At 40.2% G+C, this 19670-nt stretch overlaps 1 protein-coding gene across 2 annotated transcripts in view; it reads right to left on the bottom strand.

Annotated features, from left to right (window-relative positions):
- The window catches only part of LOC101115413 (olfactory receptor 8A1-like), a 183699-nt gene extending 165193 nt beyond the window's left edge, over positions 1-18506 (bottom strand). Inside the window, exon 1 of one of the 2 annotated variants that reach the window (XR_009597919.1) lies at positions 18317-18506. The gene's annotated coding sequence lies outside the window, so the exon portion shown is untranslated. The remainder of the gene's footprint in view (positions 1-18316) is intronic. The other variant, XM_060404242.1, reaches the window with a different exon arrangement.
- Between the last annotated feature and the right edge of the window lie 1164 nt (positions 18507-19670).

Raw genomic sequence — 19670 nt, 5'->3', positions numbered from 1 at the left:
TGATCAGTGCAAAGAAATAGAGGAAAACAACAGAATGGGAAAGACTAGAGATCTCTTCAAGAAAATTAGAGACACCAAGGGAACTTTTCATACAAATATGGGCTCAATAAAGAACAGAAATGGTATGCACCTAACAGAAGCAGAAGATATTAAGAAGAGGTGGCAAGAATACACAAAAGAACTATACAAAAAAGATTTTCATAACCCAGGTAACCACAATGGTGTGATCACTCACCTAGAACCAGCCATCATGGAATGAGAAGTGAAGTGGGCCTTAGGAAGCATCACTACAAACAAAGCTAGTGGAGGTGATGGAATTCCAGTTGAGCTATTTCAAATCCTAAAAGATGATGCTATTAAAAATGATGCAGTTAATATGTCAGCAAATTTGGAAAACTCAGCAGTGGCCACAGGACTGGAAAAGATCAATTTTCATTCCAATCCCAAAGAAAGGCAATGCCAAAGAATGCTCAAACTATTGCACAATTGCACTCATCTTACAAGCTAGTAAAGTAACGCTCAAAATTCTCCAAGCTGGGTTTCAACAGTACGTGAACTGAGAACTCCCAGATATTCAAGCTGGATTTAAAAAAGGCAGAGGAACTAGAGATCAAATTGCCAACATCTGTTGGATCACAGAAAAAGTAAGAGAGTTCCAGAAAAACATTTACTTCTGCTTCATTGACTACCCCAAAACCGTTGACTATGTCAATCACAACAAACTGTGGAAAATTCTTCAAGAGATGGGAATACCAAACCACCTGACCTGCCTCCTGAGAAATCTGTCTGCAGGTCAAGAAGCAATAGTTAGAACCAGACATGGAACAAAGGACTGGTTCCAAATTGGGAAAGGAGAATGTCAAGGCTGTATATTATCACTCTGCTTATTTAACTTCTATGCAGAGTACATCATGCAAAATGCTAGGCTGCATGAAACACAAGCTGAAACCAAGATTGCTGGGAAAAATACCAATAACCTCAGATATGTAATTGACACCACCCTTATGACAGAAAGCGAAGAGGAACTAAAGAGCTTCTTGATGAAAGTGAAAAAGGTGAGTGAAAAAGCTGGCTTAAAACTCAACATTCTAAAAAAGAAGATCATGGCTTTGGGTTCCATCACTTCTTGACAAATAGATGGGGAGACAATGGCAGACTTTATTTTCTTGGGGTCCTAAATCGCTGCAGATTGTGACTGAAGCCATGAAATTAAAAGATGTCTTCTCTGTGGAAGAAAAGCTATGATCAACCTCAGTTCAGTTCAGTTCAGTTGCTCAGTCGTGTCCGACTCTTTGCGACCCCATGAATTACAGCATGCCAGGCCTCCTGTCCATTACCATCTTCCAGAGTTCACTCAAACTCACGCCATCGAGTCAGTGATGCCATCCAGCCATCTCATCCTCGGTCGTCCCCTTTTCCTCCTGCCCCCAATCCCTCCCAGCATTAGAGTCTTTTCCAATGAGTCAACTCTTCGCATAAGGTGGCCAAAGTACTGGAGTTTCAGCTTTAGCATCATTCCTTCTAAACCTCGACAGTATATTAAAGAGACAATATATTAAAAATACATTACTTTGCTGACAAAGGTCCATCTAGTCAAAGCTATGGTTTTTCCTGTAGTCATGTGTGGATGTGAGAGTTGGACCATAAAGAAAGCTGAGCACCAAAGAATTTTTGCTTTTGAACTGTGGTGTTGGGGAAGACTCTTGAGTCTCTTGGACTGCAAGCAATTCAAACCAGTCAATCCTAAAAGAAATCAGTCCTGAATGTTCATTGGAAGGACTGATGCTGAAGCTGAAACTCCGATACTTTGGCCACCTGTGTGAAGGACTGACTTATTAGAAAAGACCCTGATGCTGGGCAAAATTGAAGGCAGGAGGAGAAGATGACAAAGGATGACAGTTGGATGACATCACTGACTCGATGGACATGATTTTGAGCAAGTCCCAGGAGCTGGTGATGGACAGGGAAGCCTGGAGTGCTGCAGTCCATGGGGTCACAAAGAGTTGGACATGACTGAATGGCTGAACCGAAATGGTAGTCAGAGGGATTTAAAGAAATGTCTTCATTGCTAATGTAAACAGCTTAATGTAGAAAGAGATCCACCTGATGTTGTCATTTTGTTCTATTTTTTGTAACACTTCTCTTTTGATCTTGCATTTCTTGTTCTCTTTGAAAATAACATAAATCTATTTCACCTGCCACCTGCTTCTGAGACCCTCTATCAGGCAAATACATTTAGTACTCAAGAGAATACATACAATTCTACCATTTATTGTCAAACATAGCATTAAGAGAGGGTGATTAGAGGAATAATACATATGTATCTCAGAATCCCAATAAGTATAATGGGCAGTTTGTTATCAAATTTGTATTTATTACTATCTACATGACACAAAATATTTTGAAAAAGGCATATGGTTTTACTGTAAATTTCATCATCACATTAGGCAAATACTACACATAGTGTTAGGAGAAATATTTTAGCCATGTTTCACTTATCCACCGAAGTATTATCAAAGGTGTGTATTAATACAACAAATTATATTAACATTTTCTGAAATTACTTGAATGTTGTTTCACCAATGAGATAGTAAATACATTTACCTAGATGTTTCTCCCTATAGTTTTCCCATTCATATATTTGGAGTATCATATGTAGTGGTAGGTCACAAAATTCTTGTTAATTGGATTATCTTGTTTGGATAACAATAATAAATTTAATGTTATAAATAATAATAGAATATAATAATTACAATAATAAGAAATCAGAAAGAACTTTGGGATTTAATTTCTTCTGGGGAGTGAAATGTGGCAGCCATGGATAGGTGCCACTAACCCCTTTTCAGTAGAACCATTTGTGGGGCACATCATTGTCTGTAACTGATATTCCCTTGGATCCGACATAGTATTTAGGTAGAGTCTACGTTTCATCTAAGATGTTCTCAACCATTGACTTAGCATGGTGGGTCATACGGGGCTGGCCTTTATCTTTGTAACATAGACCTCTTCTGATAGGCAGTCTTTGCTTAGGGACTTATCATACTCTTTGAGATTTTTTTTTTTTTTGAACCACACTGTAATCTGAAGTTTTTCTACCAAATTTTTCCTTCCTGCTCTCCTTTTGTAGGTGTCACGCTTTCATTCTGGTCTGAAAACTTTTTCACTGACACCCACTCCTTCCTATTTTATCTTTCACAGGCACTTACCACAGTAAATGTCTTGGAAGTCTAATCATTTCTTAGCATCTGTTTCTTGGAGAACTCAAAATAACATAACACTAACTGATTTTAAGACTTTGTTTTAGGATATGGTAATCAAAACAGATTGGTTTTGTTATAAATATAGACAAATAAATCCATTGTACACAACAGAATATTTAGAAACAGATCCTTACTTACATAGTTTATTGATTTTTAACCAAGCAACTATGTTAATCTGGAGGTAAAGACAAATCTAAGCGATTGATGCTGAAAATGCTAATTAATCATGAGGAAATGTAAACTTTGATTTCTACCTCATGTCATACACAAAATTAATTTTAAATTGATCAAAACTATATATGTAAAACTGTCATTTGAAGCTTCTAGAAGAAAACATAGAAAATATGTTAATGTAGACACAGATTTCTTAGATATAGGAAAACACTAAACCTAAAAGAAAAAAATATGAGTTTCATTTAAATTAGAGCAACTATGTATCAAAAAATATTTAGAGGCAGGCCACAGATTGGAAGAATATTTGCAATACATATATGTGATAAAAGTATTATAACTAGGATATGTAGTAATTTAATTAAAATTTATCTCAGTGATAAAAAGACCATATCATCATATATTCTCAAATGATTTGAAAGACGTATCCCAAAGGAACGTGTAAATGGCCAATAAGCCCATGGGAATGTGCTTATCTTGGTGCACCCCTTAGATATGGTAGCTAGCTGTTCAACAGTCCCTTACCAGTGGTACTATGCTCCCTCACATCATTGTCCAGACTTTTGCCCTTGAGTGGCTCAAGCACTTGTCAGGTCTTCAGGGTCTCCCTCCATGTTAGACCTTGCAACCTCTTGGTGGAGTCTCTATTTCAGAGGTCCAGTCACCAGCTGTGGGGCATCTTCAAGCCCTCCATTAATCCAAGCACCAATCCTCTAGAGCTTCTCCTCTGAGATTCTAGAATTTGGTAATGCTTCTTAGTCTTTCTTTTTGTTCCATCAGTCCTGGAAGTAGTATCTATTTTTAAAATAGGATATTAGTCTTTATATTTTTCCCTTCAGGTCAGTTCAGTTCAGTTCAGTCGCTCAGTCATATCCGACTCTTTGCGACCCCATGAATCGCAGCACGCCAGGCCTCCCTGTCCATCACCAACTGGAGTTCACTCAGATTCACCACCATCGAGTCAGTGATGCCATCCAACTATCTCATCCTTGGTCGTCCCCTTCTCCTCCTGCCCCCAATCCCTCCCAGCATCAAAGTCTTTTCCAATGAGTCAACTCTTCGCATGAGGTGGCCAAAGTACTGGAGTTTCAGCTTTAGCATCATTCCTTCCAAAGAAACCCCAGGGTTGATCTCCTTCAGAATGGACTGGTTGGATCTCCTTGCAGTCCAAGGGACTCTCAAGAGTCTTCTCCAACACCACAGTTCAAAAGCATCAATTCTTTGGTGCTCAGCCTTCTTCACAGTTCAACTCTCACATCCCTACATGACCACAGGAAAAACCATAGCCTTGACTAGACGGACCTTAGTCGGCAAAGTAATGTCTCTGCAGCTTCTTATACTCTGTGTCTATATATCCAATTATCTTTTTAAAAAATGTCCTCTGTAGAAAGTGTGTAGTATGCTATATTTTTTGACTGGAATTTGAAACGGGGAACACATTTTATGTGATTATGTTGGACTGACTTGACCCTCTCACAAAACATATCCAGTCTAACCTTGATGACAGTGATTAATCAGGAACAGTTATTTGGCTATAGTCCTTTCTGCCAAAATTGTTTAAACAGGCTTTTCTCTTTGTAGTTACTGAATTGGTAAGATTAAATCTTGGTATTCTGGTAGTCCTATTTTCACTGCATGGGAGAATTTAGCTGAGGTTGTAGTAGAACCAAGTAAACAGAACATGGGGGGAGAGACACACTTTCATGAGTGGTTGGCCCTGTCCAGCCAAATAAAAGGCCATGTATATTTGTGGCTTACCAGTTTCACACACTTTTGGGGAGTATGTTGGTTTATCTAGGCAAAATATAGTTGCAGGCATGACACGTGGCTTGCAGTCTGAATGTGATATCCAAGTGCCAGGAACACGCTGCTGGAAGTATGAGTCAGCAAATGCCTGGCCTGGCCTGTGAATCAGCAGGCTTATTTTGCAGGATGACTTTATATTCTGTAGATCAGCCTGTCTAAAATGATCATTTAAAAATATTAAAACCACAATTCATATAAAACTAAAATGCTTAAAGCTTTAAATGTAATGTTTTAGAAAGAATTATAACTGTAGAATTTGATATAAAATTATTTCAATATATTAAGCATTTTAAAGATACTTTTAGGATATTTGGAAGTATTTAGTCTGTAAATTGATGAATTTCTTGAAGATACAAGTAATGTCATATATGGCTTTATTGTCCTTCTGTATATGCTTCATGCATACTATTTTTTTGGGGAAAAAAAGAGTTTGTTTTATTCATGTGGAATCCCTAGATGAACAGAGCCTAAAGTGTATGCTAGATGCTCTCAGAAGGGTAAGAATAGAATGGGCCTGATGTGGTGGCATATACCATACTCTGGTCAGCGGCAAGCGTGGTCAGCCAAGTGAGGCATTCTCTGCTCTATCTCAACAGCTCAACCAAAGAGGTGCTCCACCACCTGGTCACCAGCTACGACAGTCACACACAAAGGGGACAGTGTCTACTGTGGTTAGGAGTTCCACAGAGCTGCTGGAGGTGTTTGTTTCAGGTGCTCAGACTTGTGGTGCTCAGCTTATGATGGAGGGAGGTTGGGCAGGGAATCCTGAAGCTTGGGATTCCATCTCCAAGTAGGTGCCTGAGTCTCTGTCTCCCCATGTCAGATACTTCCATTTATCTCCAGCCAATTTATCCTTTTCATGGCATGTAAACTAGATGCAGTGTGATTGCTCTAAGAATGCATAAGCCTTCTGAAAACCAGATTTGTTATTTTGAAACATTGGAAATGAAAAATGAAATTAGTTCTAATTTTGTTGAACATTAAATTTGTAAGTAAAAAAGAAAATAACTCACGTTATTTAAATATGACTAGGATGGCAAAATTTTCAATGGTGGTAAGAATGATTTAAACTCTGTCTCTTACACATACAAAGTTTCTCATCGATCGATGGTTATAAAAGAAATTAAAAACTATTGATCAAGAATTGCAAATGACAATTTCAAGTGCAAAGCCTGATACAAAAAATAATATTCTGAAAGCAAGTACAAATTTTTAATTAGAATTATGAATATATTTTATTTTTTTAATTTTTATTTTTACTTTATTTTACTTTACAATACTGTATTGGTTCTGGCATACATTGACATGAATCAGCCACAGGTGTACATGAGCTCCCAAACATGAACCCCCCTCCCACCTCCCACCCCACATTATCCTTCCAGATCATCCCCGTGCACCAGCCCCAAGCATCCTGCATCCTGCATCGAACATAGACAGGCGATTCATTTCTTACATGATAGTATACATGTTTCAATGCCATTCTCCCAAATCATCCCACCCTCTCCTTCTCCCTCTGAGTCCAAAAGTCCGCTATACACATCTGTGTCTCTTTTGCTGTCTTGCATACAGGGTCATCATTGCCACCTTTCTAAATTCCATATATATGTGTTAGTATACTGTATTGGTGTTTTTCTTTCTGGCTTATTTCACTCGGTATATTCGGCTCCAGTTTCATCCATCTCATCAGAACTGATTCAAATGTATTCTTTTTAATGGCCGAGTAATACTCCATTGTGTATATGTACCACAGCTTTCTTATCCATTCATGTGCTGATGGACATCTAGGTTGTTTCCAAGTCCTGCCTATTATAAACAGTGCTGTGATGAACATTGGGGGTACATGTGTCTCTTTCTACTCTGGTTTCCTTGGTGTGTATGTCCAAGAGTGGGATTGCTGGGTCATAAGGCAGTTCTATTTGCAATTTTTTGAGGAATCTCCACACTGTTCTCCAAAGTGGCTGTACTAGTTTGCATTCCCACCAACAGTGTAGGAGGGTTCCCTTTTCTCCACACTCTCTCCAGCATTTATTGCTTGCAGACTTTTGGATCGCAGCCATTCTGACTGGTGTGAAGTGGTACCTCATTATGATTTTGATTTGCATTTCTCTAATAATGAGTGACGTTGAGCATCTTTTCATGGTTCGTTAGCCATCCGTATGTCTTCTTTGGAGAAATGTCCATTTAGTTCTTTGGCCCATTTTTTGATTGGGTCGTTTATTTTTCTAGAATTGAGCTGCAGGAGTTGCTTGTATATTTTTGAGATTAGTTGTTTGTCAGTTGCTTCATTTGCTATTATTTTCTCCCATTTAGAAGGCTGTCTTTTCACCTTGCTTATATTTTCCTTTGTTGTGCAGAAGCTTTTAATTTTAATTAGATCCCACTTGTTTATTTTTGCTTTTATTTCCAATATTCTGGGAGGTGGATCATAGAGGATCCTGCTGTGATTTATGTCAGAGTGTTTTGCCTATGTTCTCCTCTAGGAGTTTTATAGGTTCTGGTCTTACATTTAGATCTTTAATCCATTTTGAGTTTATTTTTGTGTACGGTGTTAGAAAGTGCTCTAGTTTCATTATTTTGCAAGTGGTTGACCAGTTTTCCCAGCACCACATGTTAAAGAGATTGTCTTTCCTCCATTGTATATTCTTGACTCTTTTGTCGAAGATAAGGTGTCCATAGGTGTGTGGATTTATCTCTGGGCTTTCTATTGTTCCATTGATCTATATTTCTGTCTTTGTGCCAGTACCATACTGTCTTGATGACTGTGGCTTTGTAGTAGAGCCTGAAGTCAGGCAAGTTGATTGCTCCAGTTCCATTCTTCTTTCTCAAGATTGCTTTGGCTATTCGAGGTTTTCTGTATTTCCATACAAATCTTGAAATTATTTGTTCTAGTTCTGTGAAAAATACCGCTGGTAGCTTGATAGGGATTGCATTGAATCTGTAGATTGCTTTCAGTAGTATTCTCATTTTCACTATATTGATTCTTCTGATTCATGAACATGGTATATTTCTCCATCTTAGTGTCCTCTTTGGGTTTCTTATTTAATAAAAAATCATACATTTTATTCAAGAGATGTTTTTGGTTTTTTGATTAATTTACTTAAGCATATAATGGGAGAAGGCAATGGCTCCCCACTGCAGTACTCTTGCCTGGAAAATCCCATGTATGGAGGAGTCTGTTGGGCTGCAGTCCATGGGATAGTGAAGAGTCGGACAAGACTGAGCGACTTCACTTTCACTTTTCACTTTCATGCACTGGAGAAGGAAATGGTAATCCACTCCAGTGTTCTTGCCTGGAGAATCCCAGGGATGGCGGAGCCTGGTGGGCTGCTGTCTGTGGGGTCTCACAGAGTCGGAAACGACTGAAGTGACTTAGCAGCAACAGCAGCATATAACGAATATGCCAACTTTTCTGATTTACCATTAAGTATGACCCTAAATAGTTCCTAAAACATGCATTTACAATTAATAAGTAATTCAAAGTTTATGTGATTAAAAGCCAGTCATAAAATAGAATATTTTTTTCAGTATATTTAGCTGGTTTTGAGTAGGTGGTAGATCCAATAACCTGGCCCAACAATACCAGAAATGATAGTTGTTAAATAGCTTTGTAGTCAACTTTGTTCTCAAATTAGATTAGGTGGTATATTTTAGGTGAATGTCTTCAGCTGTTATGTCTTCAAGTGTTTTTCTCCCAGTCCCCCTCCCTGTGGTCTGAAACTCCAATTACAAACATACGAGGTTACTTGATGTCTTAGGGCTCATTGATGCTGTGTTCATATTTTTGTTGTTCTTTTTTTCTCTCTGGATTTCATTTTGGGTAGTTTCTATTGCTCTTCTTTAAGTTTACCCATCAGCTCATCATTCTTCTGATATGGTATTACTCCATTCAGCACACTTTTTTATTTTTTATTTTTACTTTATTTTACTTTACAATACTGTATTGATTTTGCCATACATTGACATGAAACCACCATGGGTGTACATGCGTTCCCAAACATGAACCCCCCCTCCCACCTCCCTCGCCATAACATCTCTCTGGGTCATCCCCGTGCATCAGCCCCAAGCATGCTGTATCCTGCATCAGACATGGACTGGCAATTCGAGTCTTACATGATAGTATACATGTTTCAATGCCATTCTCCCAAATCATCCCACCCTCCCCCTCTCCCTCTGAGTCCAAAAAGTCCGCTATACACATCTGTTTCTTTTTTGCTGTCTTGCATACAGGGTCATCATTGCCATCTTTCTAAATTCCATATATATGTGTTAGTATACTGTATTGGTGTTTTTCTTTCTGGCTTATTTCACTCGGTATATTCAGCTCCAGTTTCATCCATCTCATCAGAACTGATTCAAATGTATTCTTTTTAATGGCTGAGTAATACTCCATTGTGTATATGTACCACAGCTTTCTTATCCATTCATGTGCTGACAGACATCTAGGTTGTTTCCATGTCCTGGCTATTATAAACAGTGCTGTGATGAACATTGGGGTACATGTGTCTCTTTCTACTCTGGTTTCCTCAGTGTATATGCCCAGCAGTGGGATTGCTGGGTCATAAGGCAGTTCTATTTGCAATTTTAAAAGGAACCTCCACACTGTTCTCCATAGTGGCTGTACTAGTTTGCATTCCCACCAACAGTGTAAGAGGGTTCCTTTTTTCTACACACCCTCTCCAGCATTTATTGCTCAGCATACTTATTTTTACACAATTTTTATTTGGGATTGTTTTAAATTTACAGAAAAATTGTTAATGTACTACAGAGTCTGGTTCCTCTTGCTGTCTTACATCGGGCTTCCCTCATGGCTTAACAGTGTGATACATTGATCAGTTAATGAACCAGTAGTGATACATTATTATGAAAGCCCATACTTTATCCCAATTTTTTTAGTTTTTACCTAAATGGCATCTGGTCCCATCACTTCAAGGAAAATAGATGGGGAAACAGTGGAAACAGTGTCAGACTTTATTTTTGGGAGCTCCAAAATCACTGCAGATGGTGACTGCAGCCATGAAATTAAAAGATGCTTACTCCTTGGAAGGAAAGTTATGATCAACCTAGACAGCATATTCAAAAGCAGAGACATTACATTGCCAACAAAGATCCATCTAGTCAAAGCTATGGTTTTTCCAGTGGTCATGTATCGATGTGAGAGTTGGACTGTGAAGAAGGCTGAGCACCAAAGAATTGATGCTTTTGAAGTTTGGTGTTGGAGAAGACTCTTGAGAGTCCCTTGGACTGCAAGGAGATCCAGCCAGTCCATTCTGAAGGAGATCAATCCTGGGATTTCTTTGGAAGGAATGATGCTAAAGCTGAAACTCCAGTACTTTGGCCACCTCATGCGAAGAGTAGACTCATTGGAAAAGACTCTGATGCTGGGAGGGATTCGGGGCAGGAGGAGAAGGGGACAACAGAGGATGAGATGGCTGGATGGCATCACTGACTCGATTGACATGAGTCTGAGTGACCTCCAGGAGTTGGTGATGGACAGGGAGGCCTGGTGTGCTGCAATTCATGGGGTCGCAAAGAGTCGGACATGACTGAGCAACTGAACTGAACTGAATGTTCTTTTTCCATTCTAAGATCCCATTCAGAATACTGCAGTGCATTGATTAATTATGTCTCCTTGGGTTCCTCTTGGCTGTTAGGTTTTGTCAGACCTCCCACGTTTTAGATGAGTTTGACAGTTTTGAAGAGTATTAGGTATTTTGTATAATGGGCTTCCCTGGTGGCTCAGCAGTAAAAGAACCTGCCTGCAATGCAGGAGACATGGCAGGAGATGCAGGTTCCATCTCTAGGTCAGGAAGATCCCCTGGAGAAGGAAATGGCAACCCACTCCTGTATTCTTGCCTGGAAAATCCCATGGACAGAGAAGCCTGGCGAGCTACAGTGCACGGGGTCACTGAAGAGTCAGACAAGACTGAGTGACTAAACAATAAGAGCAACATTTTGTAGAATATCCCTCAATTGGAATTTCTAGTGTTTTTCTCATGATTATTTTTTTGGATTATGTATTTTTTCGGATTTGGTACATTTTTCCATTTCATACACTGTATTTTTCAGATCAAGGAAATCAGGTTTTTTTCATATCTTTGTCTTTCTTAACATGCAAACTTTTCCTTGAATGTATACATATATTAATAACAGCTCCTTTTTCTTGTCTATTAACTTTAAACTATGTGTTTTTAAAGCATTTTTCTAGAGATTGAAGTTTTCCTCATTGGATTGAGATTTTTTTGCATGCTTGGTTTTAAGCTAGTTTTCAGTCAGATTTGCTGTTAAACATGAATGTTGCCATATCTTTAAACTAAAATTATTTGTAATTTTTTTTTTTAAGGAGACAAGCTTGACTGTCACTCTAGGTAATAGAAATGCGAACAATAACAATTGGCAGAGCTTATGGAGCACAAGCTTAAATGGGAAGAAATTAATGTCCCAGTTGATTCTGATTATTTCTTTTTCTAGGGTTTCTTACTTTACATCATCAACTTCATTGAATTTCCTCAGGTTTGGGACATGAATTCAATATACGTCGGAATATCCTTATGGAAACACCCAGGCCAAATCCTGTATAAGACTACTGACCCATCTGCTCCAGTAGTGTCTCTAAGGGTGGTATGGAAAGGTGTAGATGAGTCTACCCCATACTGATGTTAGAGATTAGAGATGTATTACAGTAACAGAGTAGTCTTCCATAATAATTACTAAGTGGTCTGCTAACCAATATATTGTTTAAAATATTAAGCTCTATAAGTTTTTACACAAATTTTACTTATAAAGTTTTATAAAAACATTTAAAATTGTAATCTATGAGGCCTAATTTACATATAATAAAATGTAAAAATATGAGATATACAGATTAATGACTTTTTACCTAAGTATCAGTTCAGTTCAGTTCAGTTCAGTCGCTCAGTCATGTCTGACTCTTTGCGACCCCATGAATTGCAGCATGCCAGGCCTCCCTGTCCATCACCAACTCCCGGAGTTCACTCAAACTCACGTCCATCGAGTTGGTGATGCCATCCAGCCATCTCATCCTCTGTTGTCCCCTTCTCCTCCTGCCCCGAATCCCTCCCAGCATCAGAGTCTTTTCCAATGAGTCAGCTCTTCGCATGAGGTGGCCAAAGTACTGGAGTTTCAGCTTTAGCATCATTCCTTCCAAAGAATACCCAGGACTGATCTCCTTCAGAATGGACTGGCTGGATCTCCTTGCAGTCCAAGGGACTCTCAAGAGAGTCTTCTCCAACACCACACTTCAAAAGCATTAATTCTTTGGTGCTCAGCCTTCTTCACAGTCCAACTCTCACATCCATAAATGACCACTGGAAAAACTATAGCTTTGACTAGACGAACATTTGTTGGCAAAATAATGTCTCTGCTTTTGAATATGCTGTCTAGGTTGGTCATAACTTTCCTTCCAAGGAGGAAGCGTCTTTTAATTTCATGGCTGCAATCACCATCTACAGTGATTTTGGAGCCCCAAAGATAAAGTCTGACACTGTTTCCACTGTTTCCCCATCTATTTCCCATGAAGTGATGGGACCAGATGCCATGATCTTCGTTTTCTGAATGTTGAGTTTTAAGCCAACTTTTCCCTCTCCTCTTTCAATTTCATCAAGATGCTTTTTAGTTCCTCTTCACTTTCTGCCAGAAGGGTGGTGTCATCTGCATATCTGTGGTTATTGATATTTCTCCTGGCAATCTTGATTCCAGCTTGTGCTTCTTCCAGCCCAGTGTTTCTCATGATGTACACTGCATGTAAGTTAAATAAGCAGGGCGACAATATACAGCCTTGACATACTCCTTTTCCTATTTGGACCTAGTCTGTTGTTCCATGTTCAGTTCTAACTGTTGCTTCCTGACCTGCATATAGGTTTCTCAAGAGGCAGGTCAGGTGGTCTGGTATTCCTATCTCTTTCAGAATTTTCCACAGTTTATTGTGATCCACACAGTAAAAGTTGTGACGAACCACACAGAAGCATGGCTGAGAGGAGCTACCCCTCGCCCAAAGTCAGGGGTGGCAGCCGAGAGGAATTACCCCATGTCCGAGGTCACGGGTGGTGGCTGGAGGGAGCTACCCCACCCACGAGGTCAGGGGTGGTTCCCGGGAAGAGCTACCTCATGCCCAAAGTCAGGGGCAGCCGCTGAGAGGAGCAACCCCACGTTCAAGGAGCGGTGGCTCTGCGGGCGCAGGAGGGCCGAGAGGAGCCACTCCTCGTTCAAGGTCAGGAGGTGTGGCAGTGAGGAGATACCCCTTGTCCAAGGGAAGGAGCAGTGGCTGTGCTTTGCTGGAGCAACCGTGAAGAGATACCTCATGTCCAATGTAAGAGAAACCCAAGTAAGATGGTAGGTGTTGTGAGAGGGCATCAGAGGGCAGACACACTGAAACCATAATCACAGAAAACTAGTCAATCTAATCACATGGACCACAGCCTTGTCTAACTCAATGCAACTAAGCCATGCCCTGTGGGGCCACCCAAGATGGGCAGGTCGTGGTGGAGAGGTCTGACAGAATGTGGTCCACTGGAGAAGGGAATGGCAAACTACTTAAGTATTCTTGCCTTGAGAACCCCATGAACAGTATGAAAAGGAAAAATGATAGAATACTGAAAGAGGAACTCCCCAGGTCGGTAGGTGCCTGATATGCTACTGGAGATAAGTGGACAAATAACTCCAGAAAGAATGAAGGGATGGAGCCAAAGCAAAAACAACACCCAGCTGTGGATGTGACTGGTGATAGAAGCAAAGTCTGATGCTGTAAAGAGCAATGTTACATAGGAACCTGGAATATTAGGTTCATGACTCAAGGTAAATTGGAAGTGGTCAAACAGGAGATGGCAAGAGTGAACGTCAACATTCTAGGAATCAGTGAACTAAAATGGACTGGAATGGGTGAATTTAACTCAGATGACCATTATATCTACTACTGTGGGCAGGAATCCCTTAGAAAAAATGGAGTAGCCATCATGGTCAACAAAAGAGTCCAAAATGCAGTACTTGGATGCAATTTCAAAAACGACAGAATGATCTGTGTTCATTTCCAAGGCAAACCATTCAATATCACAGTAATCCAAGTCTATGCCCCAACCAGTAACGTTGAAGAAGCTGAAGTTGAATGGTTCTATGAAGACCTACAAGACTTTTTAAAACTAACACCCAAAAAAGATGTCATTTTCATTTTAGGGGACTGGAATGCAAAAGTATCAAATGAACTATACAATATTGAATAAAGTATCTTTCAAATATCCTATCCCCCCCCCCCAAAAAAAGTAGGAAGTCAAGAAACACCTAGAGTAACAGGGAAATTTGGCCTTGGAATATGGAGTGAAGCAGGGCAAAGGCTAATAGAGTTTTGCCAAGAAAACGCACTGGTCATAGCAAACACCCTCTTCCAACAACACAAGTGAAGACTCTACACATGGACATCACTAGATGGTCAACACCAAAATCAAACTGATTATACCTAAGTATAAACTTATTTAATCACCACCCAGAAAAAGATATGGAACATTTATATGACCCCAGAAATTTCCCTTGTGTCACTTTCTAATCAATAGCGAACTCCCAGGCACCAGTTGAGGTAACAGCTCTCATTTCTGTCACTTCAAATAATTTTTCCTGTTCTTAAAAAAATCTTACATCCCTATCAAGCTACCAACGGTATTTTTCACAGAACTAGAACAAATAATTTCAAGATTTGTATGGAAATACAGAAAACCTCGAATAGCCAAAGCAATCTTGAGAAAGAAGAATGGAACTGGAGCAATCAACTTGCCTGACTTCAGGCTCTACTACAAAGCCACAGTCATCAAGACAGTATGGTACTGGCACAAAGACAGAAATATAGATCAATGGAACAAAATAGAAAGCCCAGAGATAAATCCACACACCTATGGACACCTTATCTTCGACAAAAGAGTCAAGAATATACAATGGAGGAAAGACAGTCTCTTTAACAAGTGGTGCTGGGAAAACTGGTCAACCACTTGCAAAATAATGAAACTAGAGCACTTTCTAACACCGTACACAAAAATAAACTCAAAATGGATTAAAGATCTAAATGTAAGACCAGAAACTATAAAACTCCTAGAGGAGAACATAGGCAAAACACTTCTGACATAAATCACAGCAGGATCCCCTATGACCCACCTTCCAGAATATTGGAAATAAAAGCAAAAATAAACAAGTGGGACCTAATTAAGATTAAAGGCTGCTGCACAACAAAGGAAAATATAAGCAAGGCGAAAAGACAGCCTTCAGAATGGGAGAAAATAATAGCAAATGAAGCAACTGACAAACAACTAATCTCAAAAATATACAAGCAACTCCTGCAGCTCAATTCCAGAAAAATAAACCACCCAATCAAAAAATGGGCCAAAGAACTAAATAGACATTTCTCCAAAGAAGACATACAGATGGCTAACAAACACATGAAAAGATGCTCAACATCACTCATGATCAGAGAAATGCAAATCAAAACCACAATGAGATACCATTTCACGCTAGTCAGAATGGCTGAGATCCAAAAGTCTACAAGCAATCAATGCTGGAGAGAGTGTGGAGAAAAGGGAACCCTCTTGCACTGTTGGTGGGAATGCAAACCAGTACAGCCACGATGGAGACAGTGTGGAGATTCCTTAAAAAACTGGAAACAGAACTGCCATACGATCTAGCAATCCACTGCTGGGCATAAACACTGGGGAAACCAGAACTGAAAGAGACACGTGTACCCCAGTGTTCATCGCAGCACTGTTTATAATAGCCAGGACATGGAAGCAACCTAGAAGTCCATCAGCAGACGAATGGATAAGAAGGCTGTGGTACATATACACGTTGGAATATTTTTCAGCCATTAAAAAAGAGTACATTTGAATCAGTTCTAATGAGGTGGGTGAAACTGGAGCCTATTATACAGACTGAAGTAAGCCACAAAGAAAAACACCAATACAGTATACTAATGCATATATATGGAATTTAGAAAGATGGTAATGATGACCCTGTATGCGAGACAGCAAAAGAGACACAGATGTATAGAACAGCCTTTTGGACTTTGTGGGAGAGGGTGAGGGTGGGATGATTTGGGAGAATGACATTGAAACTTTTATATTATCATATATGAAATGAATCGCCAGTCCAGGTTTGATGCATGATACAGGATGCTTGGGGCTGGTGCACTGGGATGACCCAGAGGGATGGTATGGGGAGGGAAGTGGGAGGGGGGTTGAGGATGGGGAACACATGTACACCCATGGAGGATTCATGTCAATGTATGGCAAAACCAATACAATATTGTAAAGTAATTAGCCTCCAAATAAATACATTTATATTAAAAAAAAGAATCAAGAAGTCTGCAACAACCATTCACATCTCCTCTCCTTTTAGTACAAAAAAGCCTGAATTCTAACTCAGGTAAAATGGTTCTTCTTTGTCTTCTGGCTTCCTGAATAAAGTCATTATTCCTTGTACCAACAACAACAACAACAAAAATCTTACAAATAAAATCATACTGTTTATACTCTTTTGGGGTCTTATGTCTTTCTTCAACATAATGATTTTTGTATTTCAAACACATTGGTACATGTGATAGAGCATTTTTAAAAAATTTTATTGAGAAATATCTCACTGAATATATTTTCTACAATTTCATTTCCTTGATGGAAATTTGGCTATTAAAACCTCAGTAAACATTCTTGTACAAGTATTTTTTTTTTACATGCACTAATTTTTCTGGATGTATAACAGTGGTGGAATGTCTGGATCAGATGCTACCTAAATATGAAACTTTATTAGAAAATGCCAGTTTGCTTTCTAAAGTATCTATCCAATTTTTTCTCTTCTAACAGCAGTGTATGAAAGCTCCAGGAGTGCCACATCCAAATGTACACTTAGTGTAGACAGTCTTATTAATTTTAACCATTCTGGTGTGCATGCAGTGGTATCTCATTATAATTTTCCTTAGGACAAAGGATGCCTAGGTATATATTTTTTCAAACATATTAATATTTGAGTCTGTATCTTGGAATGATAACTTTAAACAGTTTTTAAATACATCCTGGAAAAAAAGAAATATGGCTGCCTATGTTCTCAGATGATACGATTTTCTCTGTAGACAATCCTTCAAAATTGACAGCGAGAACTACCAAACAAACAAATGAACAAAAGGTGGCTCAGTGGTAAGGGATCTACCTGCAATGCATGTGATGCAGGTTTGCTCCCTGGATGGGGAGATCCTCTGGAGAAGGAAATGGCAACCCTTTCCAGTACTCTTACCTGGGAAATCCCATGAACAGAGGAGCCTGGTGGGGTATAGTGCACGGGGTCACGAAAGAATTGGACACAACTGACAGAGGGAGGGAAAGATGGCGGAGGAATAGGATGGGAAGATCACTTTCTCCTTCACAAATTCCTCAAAAGAACATTTCAACGCTGAGCAAACTTCACAAAACAAATTCTGTAGGCTGGCAGAGGACATCCGGCAACCAGAAAAGCAGACCTTTGTCTTCAAAAACAGGTAGGATAAAATATAAAAGACGAAAAAGGAGACAAAGGAGATGGGGAGGGAGCTCCGTCCCAGGAAGGGAAGCCCGTCCCCGGAAGGGAATTTTAAGAAGAGAGGTTTCCAAACACCAGGAAACACTCTCCCTGCCGAGTCTGTGGTGAGCCTTGGAAACACAGAGGGCAACATAACAGGAAGGAAAAATAGATAAATAATTAAAACCAACAGATTACAAGCCCAACAGTAACTCCCCCAGCGGAAAAGCAGCACAGACGCCTGCATCCGCCACTGGGAAGTGGGGGCAGGGCAGGGACATGCGGGAGGCGCGGGCTGCAGAGCTTTGCAAGAATCGGGCAGGAACGCCCCACGCGCAACCAGAACGATCTAACTTGGGCTAGCAAACCAGACTGTGGGATAGCTACCACGCGAAAAGCTCAAACATAAGACCCCGCCAGGACCGAGCACAGAACAAAGGACGGAACGGAAAAGCCGGCTGCAGACCATCCCCTGCCAGGGACAGGCAGCCAGAGCCGTAAGGTCTGGAAAGGGGCAATTGCAGACCCGGAGAGACTTTACTTACCTAACTGCAAGCAGGCTCCTTTGCTAAGACTTCTGGGGGTGCTGGACAGTCACAATCTGCCTCACGGGGTGTGCCAGCAGTCCACCCAGAAAGCTGAGCAGCAGCGGCAGAAAAGGTGACAAGCCGCGGCGACCGCGCTCGCCAAACTCCTGAGCCACTCGGACCTGGGAAGGGCACAAAGCGCAGTCCCAGCCGCATTTGTGCCTCTGAGGGCTGCCTGAGCGCCGAACCTGAGTGGCTTGGACCGGGGAAGTGCACGCAGCCTAGGGCCGGCCCCAGACGGTTCCCGGCTGAGCATTGTAGAACCGGAGCGGTTTGTGCGCCGCGAGAAAGGACAGGTCAAGCGGAGCAGAGATACTGTGTGCACACGACAGTGCTATTTGTTTGCAGCATCCCCCCTCCCCACAGCGCGACTGAACAAGTGATCCTAAAAAACCAGCAAACAGAAGAAGTTAATCAGAGGGAACCACCTTGGAAGTGATCCCACACGGCCCATAACACCAGAAAGGGCCAGATATATATATATATATATATATATATATATATATTTTTTTTTTTTAATATTTTTAAAAGCATTCCTTTTTTTTTTTTGCTTTTTTCTAACTTTTTTTAATTGTTAAGTCTTCTATTTCTCCTCTAATTTTTATTTCTATAACCTATTATTACTATTTTTTTTAAGACCTTTTTTTTTTTTTTAAGGCAAACACCATATATAGTCTTTGGATGGTTGTTGATGGTTTTTTTTTTTTTTGATTGCTGTTTTTAATAATTCTTTTCTCTTTTTTTTCTTTCTTCCTTTTCCTTCTGCTTCTCTTTAATATTGTATCTTTGAAAATCCAACCTCTACTCTAGATTTTTAATCTTTGCTTTTAGGTGTTTATTGCCAATTTTGTACATTTAAAACCCAAACTTCACTACCCCAGTTTACCTGAGAGCGAAATTACTGGCTTGACCACTCTCTCCTCCTCTGGCCTCTCCTTTTTCTCCACCAGGTGGCCTCTGTCTCTTTTCCCCCCATCTCTCCTCTATCCAACTCTGTGAATCTCTGTGTGTTCCAGACGGTGGGGAACACCTAAGGAACAGGTTACTGGCAGGATTTGTCTCTCTCCTACACATTCCTCTCTCTGATCCTCCTGGTCACCTCTGTCTACTTCCTCCCTCTCCTCTTCCCCCGTATAACTCTGTAAATACCCCCTGAGCGGTCCAGACTATAGAGCGCACATAAGGAAGTGACTACTGGCTAGTTTGCTCTCTTCTCTTTTGATCTCACCGCATCTCATTCCAGTTACCTCTAACTACCTCCTCCATCTTCTCTTCTCCTTATAACCCAGTGAACCTCTCTGAGTGTCCCTCA

Source organism: Ovis aries, chromosome 21 (assembly GCF_016772045.2).
Source record: "Ovis aries strain OAR_USU_Benz2616 breed Rambouillet chromosome 21, ARS-UI_Ramb_v3.0, whole genome shotgun sequence".
Taxonomy (NCBI): domain Eukaryota; kingdom Metazoa; phylum Chordata; class Mammalia; order Artiodactyla; family Bovidae; genus Ovis; species Ovis aries.
Note: the sequence above shows the minus strand (reverse complement) of the source record. Positions and strands in the feature narration are given on the sequence as shown.